Raw genomic sequence first — 24,772 nt, forward strand, 5'->3', positions numbered from 1 at the left:
CCACCGAATGTTGGAAATTTCCTCATTGTGTGCAGCGTTTATGTTTGCTGTGTAAATGCTGAATAAGTACGGAGATAGTATCTTCCTGACCCAGTTTTATCACACGTCTAAGTCTGTGTGGCACTTGCATAAATTACCAATAATGATAGCCCTTTCTAATAACCCAGAGGTTCCCTCTCATGCTCGTAGCACCATTGCTCGTTACATAGCGCGGGATAATAAGACAATGTGTGATACCTTGTGTGTAAACATTTTGTACCTACTCCAGTAACTTGCATAAAATACCAACAATGATAGCTTTTTTGTAACCCAGATGTTCTCCCTCATGCCCATAGCATTATTGCTTGTAACATAGCTTGGGAGTTTAAGACAATGTGTGATACCTTATGTGTAAACATTCTTTACCTACTCTAGTAACCACCATTGACTATGTCATGATCAAGTGTTACCGGTTTCCGTTTATCTGTATCGCTGTAATCAACCAATCTTGCAGGAAGGCTGGATTTTCTGGCTATCTTTATCTAAATTAGTGTCGATTTGAACTAATTCACCCCTCGCTATTTACAATACCAGGACGTTACGTTACCTTTACATTTTGGTCCTATACACCTTACGTGAACAGTCCTTATGGGTGTACATAGAGGTGTCATTTTTCCAGTGTCTTTTCAGATGTTCAAGACTACCTGTACATCATAGTTACATATGACAAAATGGATGTTGTGTCAGTTTTTGCCTCTGTTTTTTGCTTTTCATTATTACAGAATAATATAAAGGAGGGTTGATTTTGCCATCATTGAACGCGAAAATGAGTTTGATTGCCAATTTGCCATTTTACAATTGAAGCATTGTCATTTTTCAGTTGCTACAACAGTTGATGCCTTGAAATTTGAGCATCGTTACAGCATACATACTGACTTAATACAGTTTGTTCTTCCTTTTTTCTCCCCCCTTTTTTCTTTAATTGAAATAGGTTCAAGTCGAACATTTTTGTGGAACAATCTTTTCCATTTTTCTCACCGGGAGACCTATCAATATTAGTGTCTCCTTCACTCAGATAAGTTCCTGATGAAAGCCCACTTGACCCTTCGGGGCACTAGAGAGGGCTGAAACATGTCGACCTCTTTTATGGACATATTTTGATAGTGCACCAGACCTTAATTTGTCTGACTTGTGCACGGAAAGCGTTTTTAGCCAACTCAAACCCAGTTTTATTAAAATAACATACTGGTTTTACGAGTTTCTTAATCTTTATTCACTATAAATCACTTCACCACACACCAACACTTTTCTACGATCACTACTGAAAAAACCAGAGGAAAAACCTCTGGGTGGAGGAAGCACTCATTAACCCGATGATGATGCTGTCACGTTGTTAAGCACAGAGCAGACAATCAAAATATACCACTGTATTCCACCTGCAAAAACGTGATTGAGGGGTTCTTAACAGTACTTTGTACTGTGTATGTTTACCCTGGTTCTTTCAGGACCAGTGATCCACTCTCTACCTGATATTTTGATACTTGCGTTAGGGCTCACGGCACCTTAGCTGTGACACTGGGTTTGTTTTGTGACTGGAGTTGCCTTGTTCGGCCCTGCCAGAGAAAAAGCACAACAAGGTGCTCAGGGACTTACTTCCGAGCAATCACAAAGTTCTGAGACAAAGTGCTGACATGGTCGCTAGCCCTCTCTTTCCACTCAAAATCCTGTACTAATGTTCTACATTTAGCTAGTGATTCGCAAGCCACTGAAAGCTAGGCCTCTAGGAACCTCAAGCACAAAACACGCCGAGCTTTCACAGGAGGTGATGTGGCCTAGTGGCTACAGCTGCCTACCATGTAACAAGGGGAACCAGGTTTGAACCCCGGCCTCAGCTCAGCATCCTGTGAATTGTGGTCGATCTCAGCAAAAAATGCAACTTAATCTGTGTCTGTTGAGAAGCGCTCTTATGTTCTCAGCCAAGGTATGCACTATGTTAAACTGCCAAAAAATAAAGGTTAGCGTTTGCCCATCACCCATGCTGTGATTTCAATCTAAAAAAATCTGAAGACAAAACACTAATCTTTGATGTGAAGAAAAGATAACTATCTAGTGACTAAATTGCACAGTGTGAACCTGGAAAATCCAGCATCAATGCCGGCTTCCCTCCTTGCCCAAATTGTGCGAATCTAGGCAAATACTTTATTCCACTGAACTACCTTTTTTATTCATAATTATATATAATAGCACCTTCAAAGAAGTGAGTTCAGGATGTGTACTGTACAAAACCTATCTTGTGTTCGTCTTAATGGGTTATAAAGTTGCTCTATCTACAATAACAATTTAGCCCCCATCTAAGGTACCTGACAACTCAGTTGCCTCTCAGTTCACTAATAGCATGTCAATGCAGAGGCAGGAATGTTTCTAATTTTAGGTTTAAAAATTCTCACTTTTAATAAATACTTCTCATTGTAGTGATGAAATCTGATGTGCTAGTGTGAAAGTTTCATCATGTTATAATAGTGCATTTTGAAGACACTTTATCATATTATTACATGATGTTTGATGCACAATTTATATGCCAAATATTTTCTTGGGCTTGGCTTGTGCACAGGCTCTTAGAGCTGCAGTCGATCCTTGACTCGGATATCCATGTTAATTTGTTGGCTCACCTACTTCTACGTGTAGCAACGAGAGGAAACACGTTGACTAACAAAATTCAGGACTCAATAAATGCACGTATATAAGTTGAAGACAAGCTGCCCAGTATTAATAGGGCCGCATAATCCACAGGCATTTGAGTGGTGCCGTTTTTCCCAGTTTATCCCCCTACTGCACCTGGACTAGGTAACTGCACTCAAAACGTCGGCCTGGCACAGACCTGTGACTTTCACACTTCCTCTCGTGTCATCCATCAGCATCCCGGCATCCCTCTCATTCTCACCACTTCTAAACACCTGACACTCAGTTTTGCAGCCACCAGGATGTTCAGGACCCTAAAACGCGCAATGGTCATTATAGGATGTTAATGGTATAGACCGCAGCACAGTGACTGTTTACAGTGGTTTCTACAACGACCAACAACCCTGGTCAGCTACGATTGAATACACCCCCTCCATCCAAGCAGAGGCTACCACAGCGAAAGAAACCCAAGCCAACAGCAGGAAGCTGCATGCTGCTGCCATTGACCAGCAATGGAGAACCTTAAGAGGATATGTCAACAATAGGGCAACAATTTACGAACTACATGATTCGAGCCAGACTCAGCACGTTCGGTAGAAATTTTCTTCACATGCCAAAGTCACCAAACACTACTCCCACTTCCTGCACCAAGGGTGGGAATCACAGAGAGCAGAGAATTTGTCAGAACTAGGGCGATTGCCAAGAACTGGACATGAGGTTTTAAAGAGGGAAAACATGCGCAGGAGGGGAGTGCCATTGGGGGAGTGCCATGGGAGCCAAGGAAGAGGGCCATGGGGGCCAAGGAAGAGGGCCATGGGGGCCAAGGAAGAGGGCCATGGGAGCCAAGGAAGAGGGCCATGGGGGCCAAGGAAGAGGGCCATGGGGGCCAAGGAAGAGGGCCATGGGGGACAAGGAAGAGGGCCATTGGGGACAAGGAAGAGGGCCATTGGGGACAAGGAAGAGGGCCATGGGGGTTAAGGAAGAGGGCCATGGGGGTTAAGGAAGTGGACCATGGGGGACAAGGAAGAGGGCCATGGGGGACAAAGAAGTGGGCCATGGGGGACAAGGGAGGGCCATGGGGGGACAAGGAAGAGGGCCATGGGGGGACAAGGAAGAGGGCCATGGGGGGACAAGGAAGAGGGCCATGGGGGGACAAGGAAGAGGGCCATGGGGGGACAAGGAAGAGGGCCATGGGGGGACAAGGAAGAGGGCCATGGAGGACAAGGAAGAGGGCCATGGAGGACAAGGAAGAGAGCCATGGGGGACAAGGAAGAGGGCCATCCATGGGGAACAAGGAAGGGGGCCATGAGGGACAAGGGAGGGCCATGGGGGGACAAGGAAGAGGGCCATGGAGGATAAGGAAGAGGAAAAAGGAAAGGGTGAGCCTGCACACCAAATTAAGAGTAGATTATCAAGTTGTCTAATGAATTTTTACAATGGTAAAGTGTCGGTAAAGCGTGCAGTCATGTACTGGGGTTTAGCCCTGACCCCTTTGTAAACTAATGTCAAAAGAAGAGGAATGGAGTGACCCAAACCTGCATGACGCACTGCCAAGGACTATATAAGTCTATGAACGTGATTTAATATTCTTTTGAATGGTTTAAAACATCAAAATACATGATATTTTTAACTTTTTAGGTTGTCAAAAAATAAATGCAAACGTAACAATCAGTTGATCAAAATCATGAAAAGATGAGGATTGACAAATGTATTCTATCCTTCAAATTTTGTTAACTCCACAAGCAACATAAACAATGTACTCTTCGTTACAAGGAAAAGTCCCAATGCATTTCGGATTTGTAAAATCCTTCTTCAGGGGATGCACATTGTAGAGGGGAAGTCAATTTCCAAATGGTCCACCGTAATGAGAGCTACAACAAAACAGAAAGTCTCATTGACTACATATATTGGGTTACAGAAGTCTCAGTAGGATTTGCACTCAAAAGACGTGCAGTGAGTGAATGACTCGTGACTCTTACAAGTGAAAAGACCTACTCTTGGTAGCCTAACCCAAGAGTTCAAAGAATAACATTATGCGTGTAGGGTGACGAGAAATAAAAACAGAAAGGCCAAAGTCCAGCAGGCAGCATGCGCAGTTTCATTTTTCCAGACTGCGCATTGCTGCAGTGCCATCCCAACATATCAACATATCAGCCGCACGACGGCCAGGGCGGCCATACCCCACCACCGACCGAGTCATCTCAGCCCGAGTGCCACTGCCAGCACGACCCGACGATGACGTTGGCGCTGAGGACTCAGGACTGGCAGCACGCAGCAGTACTTACTACTTTGTAGTAGCCACTACACTAGCCACCCCACCACTACTACTACCAGTACGGTACCGCCGGCGCCGCAGCAATAGCCAGGTGAGGTAGGTGGGCTGGCAGGCCTAGTGCCCTAATCAGTTAGTAAAGCAGAGCAGCCTAAAGCACCACAGGGGCAGTGCACTGCCTGCAGTCAGTGTGTGTCCTGGCCGGGCCGGGCCGGCCGCCCATCATGTTCTTTTGACATTAAAATAATATTTTTTTCTAAATATTCAGACTCAATGGTCAGATACTGGCCACCAGGCCATGCATTCCCACACTACCAAATCAGCTGACAAAACTGCAACGATTCCAAAATGAGCATTTGTTTTTCTGTTTTATTGTTACCTGGTAATTTAGGAAGTTTCAAAACACTTCAGACCATTCTGATTTCTGGAGCATTCTTTACTGGAGCATTCGTAAGTGAAAACTTTATTTTGCATGAAATTGTTTTCGCAAAAATAGGTTATGCTGAGTTTTCCTCCCATGTAAAGGTACTTATATAGTTGATTTTTAACTCATTTTTAAATTCATCGTTTAGTTAGTGACGATCAAAAATCTCACTCACTAAATGTGGGCATAGTACTCTAAGCTAAGGCATTAGTGTGTTAGGATGCATCCGTTGTAGTCACTGAGGAACTGAGGGGCCCAGGAGGGGATTCCTCGTGGTCCAAAAATATGATCCAGTCTTGTGGCCAGGATTAAAAACATAGGTTTTCTGCTTCATCGCCATAAAGGGCATGTGTAGGACCCTAGTCCGTGGTCACTGGCTGCTCCCGTGACTTGTCTCCGCCCATCTTTAACCTGTTAACCACGGCGTAAAATCTGCCGCGGTGCCGGTGAAATCTTTCGCGGGCGAGGCCGCGTCGGCCAACGGACGTGCGCAGCACTACGGAGGTAGTGCTCGCGACGGCCGTTGGCAGACGCACGCATGGAAGGGGTTAAGAGTACCGAGAGACACAACATCGCATACACACCCAAGGCGAATGAATATGTGCCCATTTCTAAAACTTTCCAGTGGCGCATTGGTGGCCATGGATTCTTTTCCAGGCATCCTCTAGAACAGTATTGGGCACAGTCCTCAATGTTATCATTCTGCCCACTGGTCACACACTGTTCAACATATTATTAGTTTATGTGTAATCGACCATCAATAAACTTCCCTCACACTCGCTTTAGTGTTAACCCCTTCGCAGCGGGGGTAATTCCCCCACGGCGCGGGGGGGGGGGTGCGCGTGGTGCTCGTAACGAGCCCAGCTCGTCATGAGGCACAGTGGAGCTGTGCTCATGACGAACTGAGCTCGTCACGACCCTGCCCACTGATTGAGTCTCCCGCACAGGCGGGGAATCAATCGTGCGTGGGCGGGCCGCGGCCATTATCACGAGCCCAGCTCGTCATGAGCACGCAAGCAGTTAATAAGCCCAAGGTGACCTTCACGGGCCAGAGCAATGAAGTCCTTCTCAGAGCACTTGAAAGAAGACACAGCTCAACTTTCATTACATAGAACCCTGGCAATGAGGGATGATGATGGAAAACATGTCATTCACCTCTGCATCCCACCTTTGTTTACCTTAACCTGAAACAAAGCACGACCACTCTCCTTTGCCTTTATCCACTAATTGCATGTTAAATATATATCCATCACCAGGACAACTGCTCTCTCATGCTGGCCGTTGGCATTCACCACTTTTTTCTTCAGCAGACAGCTTAGTGATTGATCACAACATTTTTCATATCTTTGTCGCCACTATTGTAATCTGAAGATTAGACTGTAGAAAGTAGTTTATTGCCAAAACAACCCAGAATAGGATAATGTGTGTTAGCAAAAGATGAGCATGTACCCTCAGTTGGACAGAGAGAGGCAGACACGTGGGTACCTCATGTCAGAAGAGACAAGAGTGCAGTGTTTTAGTAGCATTAAGCTTGGGAGATCAGGTTTATGGTATTACATCTGACTTTTAGAAGTGCCAGTTGAAGATGTGGGTGGGGCTAATAAAGTGGGTGGAGCCAGTGGAGGAAGTGGGTGGAGCCAGAATAAGTAGGTGTGGCCTCCGACAAACATTTGAGCACCTGCACTTCATATTTTACAAATTAAGCACTGGTTAGGACAGTGATGCCAGGAAGGGGGGGCGAGGAGTGGGGACACCCAGCAGTACCTCCCATGATTTTATCCACCTTCTCTGTGGGCTGGGCCTGCTTCATTGAATCTGCAGTCCTTGGTTTGCTAGGCCTCTTTCCCCAGAATGCATTGCAATATTGTGCTTTTGAAGATGTTGTTGCCAAAGATATTTCAGAAAGCTAGCTTAGGAGGCCATTGTACAGTAAGCTTTGATTACTCAATGATCTTGTGTCTTACAATATAAGAATACATTTAAAATCTCTAATGATCTAATGTACATATTAAAAATAAACAGCACAATGGAGGTGGACTATGCATGACTGCGTAGTGTAGCAGACCGGAGTTAAGGTGGAAAAGGGTTCTTTACTTTAGTAGGTCACGTACTGTGAAAGTAAATCCAGTGCCGGCCTTAGAGTTGGAGGCGTCTGGTGCGACAATCTTTGTGGGCTTCCCCACTAACCTCATTCTCGACAGATTCCTCCACTACCACCTTCCAACAGTACTCCTAATCTCCCCACAGCCCCGCTCTCGCATGCATTTCTTTTGTTTTATAATGCTTCTTAGACCAACCCTAAGATGTCAGAGCACTTTACATCACACACGTTATATAGTGGCCATGAATCTTACGTGTGTAAATCAGTCTATAGGAAATGTTACAAAAAATAAAGAGGATTACCGTTCTGTGATCTGCATGTACACATTCTTTGGAGCATGCATATTAACCCTCTGCACTACTTTATGATGAGTCAAAACTGCCACTAAACAAAGACTTCCATCTCTCTCCCGCAGAAGCATTAACCACCTGGGTTATCTTGAAATTTTTATTGTTGTCTGAAAACTGCTACATTCATGGAAACAGCAGGTGTTTTCAAAAACCAAAAGTTATTTCTGAACACAGCGCCTCTCCTGAGGTCAGCACCAGGCGCGGCTATACCGGTCACACCGCCCTACAGCCGGCCCTGGGTAAATCACAGAAGCTAGGACCAAAAGCCCCATTATAGATACGGAGCACTTGCCCTGTTTGCGCCACGGCGCACCTTTAAGTAGGTGTGACGGGTACAAACAGGAAAAGTGTGCCCTATCATGTAGAATGCCCTGCCTTCAGGCCAGCCACAAACTTGCGCTGCCCCAAGGGCAGCACTTACAAAAGAAATATGGAGCAGCTGTTTAAAAAAGCTGCTCCATGTTTCTCTGTGCAGGCGGCATCCAGCCTGCACTTTTAAGAGTGATTTGAGATCCTCTTGCAGGCAGGTGCAGAGAGTGATTGCACCCACCTGCAAGGAGATGTCCGGGGGGGATCCATAGGACCCTCTTTGCCCCCTGCAGAGGGATGGCAAAAGGGGGTGAACTGTGAGTACGCCTCCTGACAACTTCTTTGCCTCTGCACCCGAGACTATAATACAGCGCGGGTGGCGACATAGCGATTTCCTCATTTGTATTGGGCCACGCCTACATGCAAATGAGGGAATGCCCTCTTGAGAAAGAGCTCGTGCTACATGTGCGCCAGCGCTTTCAGTTCTGTAATACCAACTGCCCCAGAGGCGCGCAAAGCAGGCACACATGCCCGTTGGCTCCTTCAGATGTACAGGATGAAATGCTGCTGCCACGTCCAGTGATATCAGTGCAGCTATTCTTAGGGTCAGGGTCGCCTGCTCCTTGCTGTTAGGACAAGTTGCCTCGATTCTTCGCAGAAGTTGAAAGGCTGGTAGGGATCAATAACACTGTCCAGGCGTCAGATAACCTGTCGGCGTGTCTGCACCTCCATGTGCAATCTCCTATACTCCAGCCAGACTGGCGAAGTTACTGAGAGGGGATTTGATCGCAGCAGCATTATAGGATCACAACGCCACATTAAAGGGGTTCTCCCCAGCGGTGTAGGCCTCAAAACCCTTCACTTGTTTAATGTTCTAGAACAGGAGAGCACGATGCTCTCATAAATGGAAATTGCATTTCTTCTGTGGGCTGGGGGTGATGGGGGCCCTGGTGAGTGTCCGGCGGGATAGGGCTGTCTGTCTTGCTCATGGGCTATGGCAGCTACGCGGGCCGGCCGCCACGCGCAGAGCTGCGTCAGCACTGTGCGTAAAGTGTAATCAATACGTGCCCCTCCGCAGCACCGGCGCAGCCCGGCCCGAGAGTTCAAAGCTGACTTGGGGAAGGGAATTGTTTCAGCAACAAATGGAATAACAAGCGGCTAGAAATGCTGACGGCGCGAGAAGCACAGGTGCTGAACGGACGCCACCGACAGTATTGGCATACAGAGGGCAAAGGAAAGGCGTTTAGCGCGGAAGAGGTTTATTTTAATATTAACACAGTGCCACGACCCTACCAATCGAGAAATTAGACAAGCGTAGCACGTTCCGCTTTTTCCTTCCTTTACACATCCCCGGGGACGTAGACTAGTGGATTAGGGGGGGGGGGGGGGGGAGGTACGTGTAGGGTGGGAAACCCCCTGAATCTCGATCGGGTGTTGGTGCCCTGTCAGCAAAAGTCGGGTGGCTAGTCACAGTAAACGTAATATTAAAGTCACTGTTGTTGCACATTGGGTACAGGTCGGGGCGAGAAAACGTATTAACAGGGAGAACCGAGACAAGGGTCTGGCTAGGCTCACAGAGCCTGTGCAAATATTTGGCATATAAATCATCCAACAAACATCATGCAAAAATATGATGAAGTCGCTTCAAAATTCAAAGAGAGTATATTACTTTAACATTCGGAAGGATTTTATTAAAAGCCAGAACTCAAATTAAGATCCATAGGTAGGCTTTATTATCGCAACCACCAACGTAAGCCAACTCCTCTTCACAGCATCTCTCAGCCTGAATGCCTGTCACCAGAACATTCACATTCCATCACCCAGACAACAGGGATTCCACAATCCAACCACAAGTAGATTACAACACATCCCCTTTACAATACATTAAAAACAAAATGATAATGAATAAAGATAACACATACTAAACGCAAAATACAGTGCAAAAATATAAAGAATAACATATGCCTAATACAAAACATAATCTTTAAACTTGGCTGGTACATGCCTGAGCCTGGCGGAACCATAACAATTCCCATCACCATTTACAGGAACACAGGGCCGGTTGTTGTCTGAACGCAACTTGACATCAACAACTTTTACCAGTCTTGACATGCTCCAGGTACAGCCATTATTCAAGGTCACAACATTTTTCCTTATTGCAGTGATAACAAAAGGACCCAGAAAGTTAGACAGACCCTTATGACCAAACCTGGATCTCTTGACCCAAACACGATCACCAAGGTTCCACTTCCTTTCTTTCACAGACATCTTGTCATCATAGCGCTGTTTGTATTTAGACTGATAATCAGCCAATCTCTTCTTCCTCACATCCTCACTGACCTCATTCCCCTTACATACAGGAAGCCACCCTGGATTTAGCTTAGTCATCGCCACCCTTCCCCTCAAAGCCTCAAAAGGTGATTTTTGAGAAATAGCATTAGGAACAGTGCGGTGTGCCCACCATGTTTCCCTCAGCATACAACTGAAAGAAACCCCAGTATCAAGTGCCCTTTGAGCACAACTTTTCACCACCCTATTCATCCTTTCAGTGAGACCATTAGCCTGTGGCGAGTATAGCGCAGTTTTTAGATGAATTATACCCACACTCTCTAGAAAATGCTGCATTTCTTGGGAAACAAACTGCACCCCATTATCTGTGACTAAGTATTTTGGAACACCTTCAGACGTAAAGACGTCCTTCAAAAACTCAATAATGGACTTAGAATTGACCACACCCATACACTTGGTAACCACCCACTTCGAGGTGTAGTCCACCAAGAGAACCACAAATCTTTCTTGGGCAGGCATAAGCTCAAAAGGACCCATAATGTCCAACCCCAACTTGGTCCACACCACATCCGGAACCTCCACAGGTGAAAGAGGAGCACGACTAGTCACATGAGACTTGTCATTGATGGCACACAAATGACAATCCTTCACAACTGTCTCCACCAACCGATCCATCCCGGGCCACCAATACCTTTCTCTAACACGCGCTTTCGTAAGACTCCTACCAAGATGTCCCTCATGAGCCAAATTGACTACTTTCTCCTTAAGAACATCAGGTGGAACCAATCTTTCTCCTCTCATAAGCTTATCCCCACAAAAGGTCAATTCATCCTTCACACACCAAAACGACTTCACATTCGGATCAAGATCCTTACAGCTCATCCATCCTTTAGATATTAAATCCTTCAAAACCCCAAAAGTGGTATCCTTAACCGCACAAGACAACCACTCTTCTTCCAACAACGGGTTTTCCATCACCCAATTTACACACTCAATCTCATCACTCTCCTCCCCAGAACACACAGGCAACCTGGACAAACAGTCAGCAGACTTATTGTCCAACCCAGAAATGTAGTGTACACGGAAATTAAACTCTTGCAACCCCTCACTCCATCTCTTAAGCCTAGGAGTCATGCGCTCACTGTGACGATCAGAATAAATTTGTACAAGGGGACGATGATCTGACTTTACCATAAAAGGAATTCCCCACAAATAAAATTTAAAATGCTGTATCGCCCAATACACACTTAATGCCTCCCTTTCAATGCAAGAATAGTTAATTTCCGCATCCCTAAGGGCCCTAGAAGCAAAAGCTACTACCTTTTCTTCCCCATCAACAACCTGAGAAAGTACCGCCCCCAGACCCTTGAGACTAGCATCAGTTGTGAGAACAGTCTTTAATCTGGTGTCGAAATGACCCAGCGTTGGCATCTTCCCAATCTCAGACTTAATCAAATTAAAAGCCTTCTCACAATCTGTTGTCCAAACAAACCGTGAACCTTTTTTTAAGAGCACCCTGATCGGCTCTACCACTCCAGCAAACCCTTTTACAAATTTGGAATAAAATTCAGCCATTCCTAGAAAAGACCTAACCTGTTCCTTGTCCTGAGGTGCAGGAGCACCAATTATACTCTCAGCAAGCTGCACCTTGGGCTGTATACCCTTCCCTGAAATGACATGTCCTAGATAGGTTACAGACTCCAGACCAATACGGCACTTATCCTTCCTAAGAGTGAGACCTCGCTCCCTCAATTTACCCAACACAGATCCTAACACAGTTTCATGCTCACCCTCATCCTTCCCATAAACCAATATATCATCTTGAAAAAACAAGACATTGGGAAGATCCCCAAGTACCATTTTCATGATCCTTTGAAAACAAGCTGCGGCCGAAGCCAAACCAAACGGCATCCTCAAAAATCGATACGCCCCCAAAGGAGTGACAAAGGACGTCAGATGTCTGGAATCTTTGTGAAGTCTCACCTGATGATAAGCGGACGATAAATCCAGAACACTAAATATTTTAGCCCCCTTCAATAAACTTAAACATTCCGAAATATTAGGAAGAGGTTGACGATCCACTCATTCAACCCACGCAAGTCAACACACATCCTCACCGCCAATCCTCCATCCTTGGGTGCTAAAACAACCGGAGACAACCATTCCGAAGCCTCTATCTCTTCAATCACACCTAGTTCGAGCAACCTCTCAAGTTCCTGCTTTAACGGTTCAACCATTAAATTTGGCACCCTCCGTACCTTATGCACACATGGCTTGGCTGAATCCTTCAGGATTATTCGATGCTCAAACCCTTTCAGACAACCCAGAGAATCAGTGAATACTTCCGGATAATCTTCAATATACCTTTCCACACTCACACCATCCACAGCTAATATCTTACCATCTGAGCCTATACCTAACTCTTCCATCAACATAACCTGGTCTTTTGGATTGGTAGCACTAGGATTAAGAATTATGCCTAAATCACGCTGATGTCTCCAACCCAACAAATTATCACCTCTCACAGCCACATAAACCTTTCCTATGATTTCTTTTCGTTTGAACACAATTTTTGCAGTTATGTATCCAAGAATATCCACCCTTGCACCTCCATAACTGAAAGGTGAAATGTCTGGAGATTGAAGCTTTACATTCTCCAATCCAACTACCTCATCCCATATCTTATTCCCAATCAGCGTGAAAGGAGACCCCGAGTCAGCCAAAACAGTAAATTCATCACTATTCACCATGATGTTACAAAATGGCATAATAATCTTGTCCGAATCCACCTTATTCTCATCTTCCGAAATGCTTGAAATGACCACTGTATGAATGTTGTCCGAGGAATTTCCCATGTTACGATCCTTTTTGGCCGACTTGCAAACTCTAGCATAATGCCCCTTTACCCCACAATTCATACACACACATTCCCTTGCATAACAATTCGGAAAGTTTGATGAATGGGAGAAACTTCCACATCTGTAACATCTCATCTTCTGTTTGTCACTGTTACTTTTCTCACGATCAAAGGAACGCTGTAGACGAGGATCTCGTTCACTAGATTGTTGAGTATCTTTAAAAACCACACGAGGTTGAGTGCTTTTTGCAACCGCTTTAACTTTTGACCCTGGAGACACTTTGGCAATACTTTCAAATGACTCATCCTCAACATCACGCTCCAACATGGAATGGACACCTTCTTGGTTTTTCTTTACACCTTCAGTACCCCCATGGTCATTATCATCACGATTCTTCCTTATCTCCTTCACCCAAGAGGAAGTATTTTCAACCCCTTCAACAATCGCAATAGCCTCAGTTAACGATGGATTTTTAGACAACAGTTTACCTTGTACCCTTGAACTGTTCGTGCATCTGACTAATTGGTCCCTCACCAGGGAATCAGACAACTCCCCAAACTCGCACGTGCGTGCCAACGTTTTTAGTGCAGCAATATAAGTTCCCACACGTTCTGTTTGACCTTGAACCCTGGTGAAAAACCTGTGGCGTTCTAAAACAACATTAATCCGTGGACCAAAATAGCGCTCAAGCATAGTCATAGACATTTCATAAACATCAGAAGGTTCACCATCACCACCTCCAATGATGATGGGGTCCATGCTATCGTAGGTGTTCCTGCCTTCAACTCCTAAGTTGTGTAATAATATAGCTTGTTTCCTTGTGGCAGAAAATTTCTCCCCCCCAATAGCCACTAAATATGAATCAAACAAATTCCTCCACCTTTTCCAAGGAAGAATGGGTTCTCCTTTCTCTGACAGAAAAGCAGGAGGTTGTGACATACTAGAAGCCGTTGCCATGACGCTAATAATCGTCGATGTCTCCAAACAAACTAAAATGCAATGTCAAAAATGACTTTGTTGCCTTCTTCCTTTTTTTTTTGTTTTAAAAAAAAAAAAAAATAAATCAAGTCAAAAGAATTCCTCACCCTGAACGAGTAGCTATAGTCTTCAAAGTCCAAAAACACGCGTCGCTATCGTCGAGAGATCAACAGCAAGGCTAAAAACTGAATTGCGAGCAATCTTCGTAATATCCCAATTCAAAATGGCCGCCACATAAGACCATACTCATATCCCAAGGCAAAATGGCCGCCGCGTAGGATAACGTGATGCGTGTGACGCGCTGCGTGTGATGTCATTCAGCTTCGGTTCTTCGCAAGCAGAGCAGAGCGTGCAGAGACTCAGGATTCGATTCTTCACGAGCAGAGCAGCGCGTGCAGGATTCCGTTTAAAAGTAAGCTTAACGGTTACCTTTATCTTGCTTTAGCCTTGAGCACGACGGAAAAGTCTTTTTTTTTCCAAAAGTCCATGAATCTCAATATCCAAGATCCGGGTGAGCAAGAGTCACCAATCCAAGTCCAAATTTCGTGAGATTTCCACAATCTCAGAGCGATAGGCTCATCGTTAAAATCCAAACCATCCAGTCATGCGGGTTCGCAGGGGAATTGGTGGTTGCCGCTTGTCCCCAATCAAGCACAACTCGTCGCCAGTATTAAAAGCCAGAACTCAAATTAAGATCCATAGGTAGGCTTTATTATCGCAACCACCAACGTAAGCCAACTCCTCTTCACAGCATCTCTCAGCCTGAATGCCTGTCACCAGAACATTCACATTCCATCACCCAGACAACAGGGATTCCACAATCCAACCACAAGTAGATTACAACAGATTTCATCTTAGATCTTCAGATGATATCACTGCATTAAGAGGCATTTATTAAAAGTGATTTTTGCAAAACATAAATTTTGAAATATTCATGCTTCTGCCAACCTGTCGAAAATTACACCAATGAAATCAGTGGCAAGTACGTGGCCAAAATATTGACAGCACCAAAGAAAAATAAAATGCAGGGCTTAAAGTGGAGTTCACAGTTTGTGTGTGGGGGGGGGGGGGGATAGCAGAACGAAGAGAAGTACATGTAGAAGAAAGTGGCAAACGGTGTGAAGAGAAAAGTTACCTGTGAGATAGGCAGAAGGAGGATTTCAGAAAGAGATGGGGAGAAAAAAGAGTAAGTGTTCTACAGAGTAAGAGACAGCAGAAAAAAGTGGCCTGATGGGGGAACAGAATTGATTGAGACAGTCTGAAGACCACCTCATATTCCACAGATCTTAGCAATGTTTAGTTCAGTCTCCAATTTCCAGAATTGAAACATTTTAATTCTAATTTTTCACAACACAATCGTTGTTTCCCATTTTGTTACTACTGCTAACAAGCATAGGCAAAGCCAACCTGTGGGTTTTTTTAAAGCATATCTTTTGTTGTGATATATGTCAGGATGCAGTAATATACAACTCACAAAGAGGCACTCTAATAGTCCTAGGTACTATGCCTTATAAAACACAGGATTTTAGTTTTCATGTATTGAGACACACCCTAAATGCATTGAACAAGCGTCTTGGAAAGGATTCCTAGTTACACTTCTTTGCCAATATCCCGTTTAGAGACTCCCCCACCTTTTTCATCCCACTTAAAGCAGTGACCACCTGGGATGATTACCACAGTTAGCCGAATAATTCACAGCACTGGAGTTTCACACCCCTCTCTGACTTGGATATTTGGGACAAAGTGCTTAAGCAACTGAAGTCAGCTCTTAAATTATGTGTTACTGGTGACAGCATCAGTTTTTCTCTATCAGAATCCTCTTGTGTATATGAGTAGTATCAGACATAGGATCTGAATGCCAGTAATTTTATCTTTTGCCATCGGGTCCTAACAAAACTGTTTTGTTCCCTTTCACCAGGTTTAGGTCGGGTCTTCAAAGCATCCAGCTATGCACCACCCATTTCCTTTAGGCTCTGCCTGCCCTGCCACCCATCTGTTTCTGCTGTTTGAGTAGGTGATATGGCCATCATAGGTGGCAGTCCCATATCTGAGAATAGCTGTACGAACAGGTCCACTTAACTAACAGTTCCCTAGCATCTCAATGAATGGTTCATATAGCGCTTCATGTCATGTCATTCCAAAACGCTATAAATAATGAATGCTCTGCTAAACTGGAGCCATGGATTCATGTGTGACCTAAGAAGCAGAACGTACATGTTAAAAACATCCTGAGAGGCCTCATTGCTAGTATTTCTGTTATGAGCTTCTCTTAGAGCCAGAAGTGACTATGTCACAGAGCCAGAAGTGACTATGTCACAGTGTCATATCAATTACATCATGTTTGTCAATACAGAATCATCCATTACAGGGTGGTGACACCAAAATGCACACAAGACAACCTGCCACTATGCAGAATCAGGATTCTTTATAGGATTCAGTAACAGTGCCTCCCCAACACCAGCCAGCGCTATATAAAACTCTTTAAGTAAATAAATAAGATTTATCATGCTTAGTTGGCCAGTAGGTAGATGTGTATGCCCTTCAATGTCATTAGCCCCATTTCACATCTTAGCATGTGCATAAAGTAGCAGCAACAAACACATCATCATCAAGGCCATTTATACACATCCTCCCACATATGCATCCATCTGGGCACATGTGGACACTCACACACAAGACCCAATTATACATACACACTTCCGTACACACATGACATGGCTTTTAACTATATGACATACTTACTTCCTTATGCCCACTACCCCTTCTGGGGTACACAATCAACAAGGACTCTCCAGCCACCTCTGTACTGGGCTTTTCTTTCAATCGGACTTCAGGTGTAACCTGTTTCCTTGCAGTCAGCCTTGAGGTCTCGGCGCCAGGCGTTTCTTGTCCTTCCTCTTTTCCTTGAGGGTTCCAGGTCAGGGCTCGCTTGGTGGTGCTTGATGTGGGCTGGGTTTGACCTATCCAGTGCCAAAGTTTTTTCATGATTTTGTTGTGATCAGGGAGTTGGAAAGTCTGCTGCTATAGGTCGTTGTTACTTATGGTGTTTGGCCAGCAGATTTGGAGGATTTTCCTCAGACACGGGTCGATGAAGGTCTGGACTTTGTTGAAGGTGGCCAATATTGTCCTCCGAGTTTCTGCTCCATACAGAAGAACCGATTTTACCTTGGTGTTAAAAAGCATGATCTTGGTTTGCAGCATTAGGTCCTTAGAGCGCCAGATCTTCTTTAACTGAATGAAAGTAGCCCTTAATTTATCGATTCTTGCCTTGACGTTGGTGTCTGTGCTGCCCTGCTTGTCTTTGACACTGCCCAGGTAGGTGAAGGCCTCAACCGCTTCCAGTGCATCACCTGCAAGAGTGACTGCAGTTGTGCTGGCTGTGTTAGCCTTCAGGATCTTGGTTTTTCTCCTATGGATTTTGAGGCAAAGTTGTGCTGACGTGGCTCCCACATTGTTGGTCTTTTTTTGCATCTGCAGATGCGTATGGAAGAGTAGGACCAGGTCATCTGCAAAGTCCAGGTCGTCTAGCTGCGTCCCAGGTGTCCATTGGATCCCATTTCTTCTCCTTGCTGTGGATGTTTTCCTTATGCACTCTATTGCCTGCAGGATAGAGAATAAGTGGGACCAAACAACCCTGGCGGTCTCCAGTCCTCGCATGGAAGGCTTCAGTGAGTTGTTTCCATGGACTATCTTGCAGGTCATTCCCTCGTAAGAGTTCCTGATGTTCCTTACAAGTTTATCTGGAACACAGTAGTGGCAGAGGAGTTTCCAAAGGGTCTGTCTGTCCACGCTGTCGATTGCCTTCTCATACTCAATAAAGTTGACATTGAGGGGGGAGTCCCATTCCATAGACTGCTCGATGATGCAGAGTGTTGCAGTCTGGCCTGTGCAGGATCCATTTTTGGGGAAGCCAGTTGCTGGTCTCTTAACTGAACATCGACTTGTTCCTTCATTCTGTACAGGGTGACTCTTTTTAACACTTTGCCTGGGGGTTGATAAAAGAGTTATCCCCCTATAGTTTGCACAGTTACTCAGGTCACCTTTCTTGGGTATCTTGATGAGATATCGCTCCTTCCAGCCTGATGGCACATTTTCCTCTTCCCAGATCCTTACAAACATGGGGCAGAGCATGTCTACTGATATTTCAATGTCTGCTTTCAGTGCCTCTGCAGGAATGTTGTCAGGTACTGCTGCCTTCTCATTTCTCAGATGTTTGATAGCTTGCCGTATTTCTTCCTTGGTTGGTCTGCTGCAGTTGATTGGCAAGTCCTTGTTGGCTGTATGTCTGGTGGAGACTGCAGCACGGGCTGGTTCAGCAGTTCTTGAAAGTGCTCCACCCATCTTCATTGTTGGCCTTCGGTACCCATGATTGACTTCTCAGCTTTGTCTTTAACAGGTCTTTCTGTCTTTCTGTATCTGCCTGACAGTTTCCTTGTACTGTCGTAGAGCTCTTTCAAGTTTCCATGGCTTGCTGCTTCCTGGGCTTCTACCATCATTGAATATTCACTTGTCTGCTTTTAAGCTTCTCTTTGCTTCCTTGTTGGTTTTGGTGTATTTTCCTTCAGCTTTCGCTTTTTCTGCTCTTGTTCATCTGGTTTTGACTGCAGCTTTCTTTTCCTTTCTTTCTTGGATTATGCAGAGAGTCTCTGTGGAGATCTATTCTTTATGCTGGTGATATTTGGGATCCAGTACTTTATAGCAGGCTGGTCCCAAGCCCAGCTACAAAAGGAGGAGGGTTATGCATGGGGCTAGCTACCCCACCATGTAAAAAAACATAACTACAGAAATGTCAGTACAACATACACGTGACTTTTAATCCATCCATACCCAAAAATTATTGTGTGTATGGATCAATTTCACCCATCATACATCAAATACCCATGCACAAATATCCATCAATCCACATTTTCCTTTCACATGCATTCTCAACCCACATTCTCCATTCACCCACTCTTCCGTCTGCTCACACAAATACAGCATTCATCAAAACAAATTCAGAAGCCATCCAGTCTCCCTCTCGCCGAATTCACCACCAGCTGACACCACCATCCACTTCTCCATGCATGTATTCATTTATCAATAGAGCCACTCCCCCCTTCACACAAATAACCTGACATGACATATGTATTTATAATTATACACTCAACCCTTGGAACATCCCTGCACTGACACACCAGATGTTTACACTTAACCATCCATACTTTAAATGGCCTAAAGGGCACACAGTGTAACTGAGTTATTGCACTGGTTTCATACTGATTATCATGATATATATGTGATGGGAGGGGTGTATCTAGCTGACCCTGGGGAGGGGTGGGGGAGGGGGGGGGAGTTCTGTGTTTCTTTGTACAGGATTTGGATATTGTTCTTTTGGATCCTCCTATTTAAGGAAGTGTACAGTATATGGCATCGGGTAGATGCTCTTCCTACACATGACACTGTATTGCATTGTCCTTGATTTATGTAATGAGAATATTTGTTTTTATGATTGTGGGAAGTCTGATTGTAAGTTGTAACATACTAAGTTGCTCTGTGGAAGAACAAGGTAAAATAAAAAAATATTTAAAAAAAGAAGAAAGAAAAAAAAAGAAATCCATACTTTAAAGTATTACTTGCTCAAGTGTCCATGCCCTTACCAATCCCCCACAACCATACTAAAACATACACATCAAATAGGCAAAGGTGTTTGCACTGCTACTGGCGATTCTGTTATACCTGTTATTTGAGAGGCATCACTGATACTTCATGGGCTTTACTTCATCTGTAATAGTAGGAAGTTTATACCGCTGCTGTGGTGGCAAAGAGGGAGCTTCCACCGCTGTTACCATGCTGTACTTTTTCCATGTTGGAGGGAAGCTTGCACTTCTGCCTATGCTGTATCTATTCCATGATGAATGGAAGCCTGCACTGATAATGATAAGCTGCACCTGCTGTGTGAGGAACGCTGTGTTGTACCTCTTCTGTGAAGATGAGAAGCTTGTCAACTGATGACGGTTGTATCTGTTTTGTGAGAGAGAAACTCACTCTGATAATGCCTGGCTTAAGGGTGTACTGTACCTATTCAGTAAGGGTGAGATGTTTGTTCTCCCATGATTTAGAAGCATTACTTATACCCACTGTTGTATACCTGTCTGTTGGCACCATAGGGATACATCTGGCACTGGGTTCTAACCACAATTATGAGCATCCAGTGGGTCTCCTCATCTTCTTTCAAGACCTGCGGGGAGGGTGCCACCTTTCTCAGAGAAGAATACTTAACATTTCTGGGTACACTGAGGTTATGGAAGGGCCAGGAGATGGTACGTAAAACTCTTCTGTATTCTTTTTGTTTAACATGCAATCTGGCCTCAGTTTTATTAGAAATAGTTAGGAACAGTCTAAACAGCTCTAAAAGTCTTTTGATGTGTTTCCATCTTGTACTGCTTTATGCTATATTTCAATGCAAACAAATACGCGACTGCTATGCTTTTCATGGTTGTTATATCTGACTTAGCATGCAATACTGGCCGAACCAATGGTCACATTTCCATTCCTCTTAAAATAGCTTGATAGTTAAAACTACCTGCATCAGAGCATTGCATGCAATGTTAGATTTCACATTTGTAGTCCAATTAAGATAGTTTAGCAGCAAAAGGCTTTTGTAATATTTGCCTCCAATTGTTCCCTTCCTTTTGTGTCTACCTATTAGCCCCTCCCCATCTTCTGTGCAGTGGTGGTGGGGGTGTTAATTTGGACTAGTTGTCTACCATCCTCTTCCTGCTTTTGCCTGGTTCCACCTACCCTTTCTATTGTTGTCTCCCTTCAAGTCCTTGCGTTGTGGTGTCCTGTAAATGTCAGTGGAGGAGGAGACAACTCCTGGGGCATTCAATCAGCTACAAGCCATCCATACGTTTTAATGTTTGCTAGGTCAGTAGTGTATCCAGCTCAAGCCACAATAACACATTACCATATAACAACAGCACACATTACATACAATCAATGTGCGCATCACATGCACAATAGTGCTCAAAGTCATACAGTTGACTAAGCATTTGCTCAATCTGTGGTACATCCTTTCACATTATACTGACAAAAGACATCCTATCATTAATCAACAAATCCATTGTGAAAATGTTAGATTAGACCTACTACATCCACAAACAAACAGCATGACATCAAAACCACGTAATTCAGAAAGGTAGCACAAAACCTAACAAACACTTGAAGCTGAGCAATGGATTACTGTACACTTCAATGGAACAAGCATCCTGTTCTGCTGATGTAAAGCACAGGCTTACGCTAGCCTGCTTTCCTGGGCCTCAAATTCTTGTTCTAGAGTTTTGCCTCCCATTTTTCTTTTTATTCTCGCCCTAAGCCAGCTTTGCCCAGCTCCCCCTTTTGCCCTGCTGATTAAAACATGTTTTGATCCTCGTGCCCCTAATGTAAATTAAAAAAAAAAAAAGGGAATATTTTAATTTTTGTTTTGAGACGTATCACCACAGAAATGTCAAATTGTGAAGTAATATATTCAATATTTTGAGGTGATACCCTCTATTATCGATCTACTAAGTAAGTAGTAAGATCTTACCAGACATTAACCATGGTAAACTACATGGGTCTCATCGTTAGAAAGCTGAACAAGGAACATACGTTGTCAAAAACAGAAAAATAATGTACTAGATACTTTTCAAATTAGGTTTTATAGTAACAGACGGGTATTATTAATTTGGATGCCAACCATCAGAGCTCATGATGACCTCTGTGCTTCCAACAGGTATCTACTAACAGAGTCTGCCTCCTCAATTTTCCTCGGAAAACCGATCTGGATGTCCTTCTGCTGCCTGGTGTGATGACGGAAATGGGAAAGTTTGAGTTTTTTCTTTTTAGATATCTGAAATCCTAATCTTGCACTAGAATTCTGTGAGTTCCACACAGAAAATTTGCATAGTCATACCTCCAATTTTGTTTTGATCACAAGTAAAAACGTCTGATAAAGGCAGGTAAATTTGGAGTAAGTGATTCCTCATGTGAATTATCGCACAGACTATGGTTTTCTTCTCTGACTGCATGGTATTTGAATAGTGCAGGCCTGTTCCAGATGTGTTTGGTGGACAAGATAGATTCAGTCTGGTGACTACACTCGTCGCAGTGTTATGCAGTACTTCGAGGTGTATGATGGCATTTAAGCGGCCATAACTAAACACCTTATTTGTGCATACACTGGACTCAATTCTCAAATGTGGATTCTGAGTTGTGCTTTAATTGCTGCACAATGCACATACCACCCTCTCACAAGTTTTGTCAGTAAAATCTGGCAAAATTGTCAGGCTTAAAATGGTCAGAAAAAATGTGAATCATTTTAAATGGCCAGCAAAACGTCAATATAGCAAGTTATGCTTCATTCCAACACTCAAGAAGGGGAATAGGTGCTAATTATCACAGATGGTAAATTCCACACTCCAAGATAGTGGTATTTAGTATGCGTGGTAAATATACCCATTTACTTTGCAACTCCGAATGTGGCGCTAAATGTCCATTCCTGTGTGATGAACCAAATATTTTACAGACATTTGCAGTACATACAAATCAAGTACCTTGGTCTCAGAAGGATGGATAAACCTCATGCCCCCTACATCTGCCAGACAATTTCAATTAAATCATGGGGGGAAAAAAGAGGAAAAACAACCACTGAAGCATGGAATAATAATCCCTCAAATCGTGTATTTTACAACTCTTCTCAAGCACTAGCATGCTTTTTATTGGGGGGCTGGGGGGGGGGGGGGGGGGGTTATATAGTGCGAACTCTACCCAAAGGTATCAGAGCACTTTATGTGAGCATAAGTTGCATTACAGACTGAAACATTCATTTTGTTAGGCACGGGGAGATTAAGTGATTTACCCAGAATCACAGGATTTTGAGCATCTCTGCCGAGACTCGAACCTGGTTCATCAGTTTCGAGATCGACTGAATGTGTTGGTAGAGTCAATTTGCCACTGCCCGAGGGAGCTTTTGTGTGCATCTGTGAGTTTAGTGAGAGGCATCCAGGGTACGACACCTAAATCGAGCAACAGTCTATAAGTCATCATTAGCCATGTGCTGGTGGAGGAATGGCTAGGTCCAGCAGGACTTCACTTGAAAGTACACTAGCCCCTTTTCAGTTAGTGTCTGGACCAGCAAATTACATTTTCAGTTGTCTCCTGTGAGTGAAGAGTAAGAAGTGCAAATGCGATGAGTGCCAATGGGATCCTCTCCTTTCACTGCGTACCTGGGAACAGCATGTGAATAGGATGCTTGACTGTACACGCCCAAACCATTGGGAATAACTTGGGGACTCGTTTCTTTATGTTTTTATCTCTTCTGTGCCTCTAAAGAGAGGGACAGACTTTATGTAAATCACTCCCAGCACTGCTAGCAAGTCACAACACTTGAGAAATGATCAGGTGTAGTGCTCTGGGATTCTCACATCCATTGTCTTAGTCTAGAGAGAGGGTGACGATGGATGGATAACAACTTTAAGGATGTCAAATGGCAGGGATCTGTGATTTTACTGCGGCTCAGAATGCGGGCCAGCCAGCTTTTGTTTTACATTGCATTTTAAGAATGAACCATCAAGGAGACATCTAGCAAAAGCAAAGCTGTTTTCAAAGCAGTAACACACTGTAGCAATCCTGTTACAGACTTGCCTAGCCAGGCCCGCATCAACAGATTCAACAAAATCCATAATTTCTTCAAGGAGAAGATAAACCTATTCAGACTTCACATCACTGCAAAACAGGTCAGCCCTCTGGGTGCCATCGCACCATGTGTCAGCACCGTGTAGCCCACAGTGAACCCACTTTCACGCTCCGAATAAATACTTCTTAAAGCCACATAACCTGCTCTCAGCTATTGTTAAGTCCATCTCTGATGAACTGTCAGTGCCTCAATCATCCACTCAAAGCATCCTCCTGTACATGGAATAATCTGGACAGATCACAGCACTCCCAAAGAAACCAGCACAGGATGCCGACCAGCTTAACATCATAGAGAGATTACACAGGTGCTGATCACCGGAAAGAAAAATCAATACATCTGTCACCATTCAGCTGCTTGATGCAGTGAATGAAAATCGCGGATTTGGCCGTGATAGACTTTAAGACTGGAGCACTTTGTCAATAAATAAATAATACACCCAAAGTGAATTTTGTTAAGTCTCGTCAACATCAACACACAGAAAGAAGTAAGGCTACTGATACTGAAGTCGCAAATTTTCTTAAGTGATAATCTAAGATAAAGGTGTAGCAAAGTACAATACTTTGTAAAAACTGCCCTCACCCACAACGAATTGTGGCACGCTTCATCATAGGGCTGCTGCGACGCCTCAGCGCAGACCAACGCTTGAGGCGAAGCAATAGGGTGTGGAAGACAATACAAACACACGGAAAAGAAAAAACGATCCAAGAAGAAATAGTGCAGATTATAAGTCTAAAACTAACTAAGGGATATCCTCAAAATAGTTTTATTTCTGGATGCCCCTGTCAGGATTAATAAGGTATTTCATTCCCTAGGATGGT

At 44.1% G+C, this 24,772-nt stretch overlaps 1 protein-coding gene and 1 long non-coding RNA gene across 4 annotated transcripts in view; one reads left to right on the forward strand and one right to left on the reverse strand.

Annotated features, from left to right (window-relative positions):
- PARD3B (par-3 family cell polarity regulator beta) overlaps window positions 1-24,772 on the reverse strand; it is a 2,086,630-nt gene that overhangs the window by 280,325 nt on the left and 1,781,533 nt on the right. The window lies entirely within an intron of this gene.
- LOC146858169 (uncharacterized) overlaps window positions 1-24,772 on the forward strand; it is a 31,147-nt gene that overhangs the window by 257 nt on the left and 6,118 nt on the right. Inside the window, exons 3-4 of one of the 3 annotated variants that reach the window (XR_014980001.1) lie at window positions 20,386-20,538; window positions 21,993-22,062. This is a non-coding gene — a long non-coding RNA (uncharacterized LOC146858169). Of the gene's footprint in view, window positions 1-20,385; window positions 21,681-21,992; window positions 22,063-24,772 lie in introns of those variants that run through there. The other 2 variants (XR_014979999.1, XR_014980000.1) reach the window with 2 other exon arrangements.

The sequence above is a fragment of the Triturus cristatus genome, chromosome 3_2, assembly GCF_964204655.1.
Source record: "Triturus cristatus chromosome 3_2, aTriCri1.1, whole genome shotgun sequence".
NCBI classification, from domain to species: domain Eukaryota; kingdom Metazoa; phylum Chordata; class Amphibia; order Caudata; family Salamandridae; genus Triturus; species Triturus cristatus.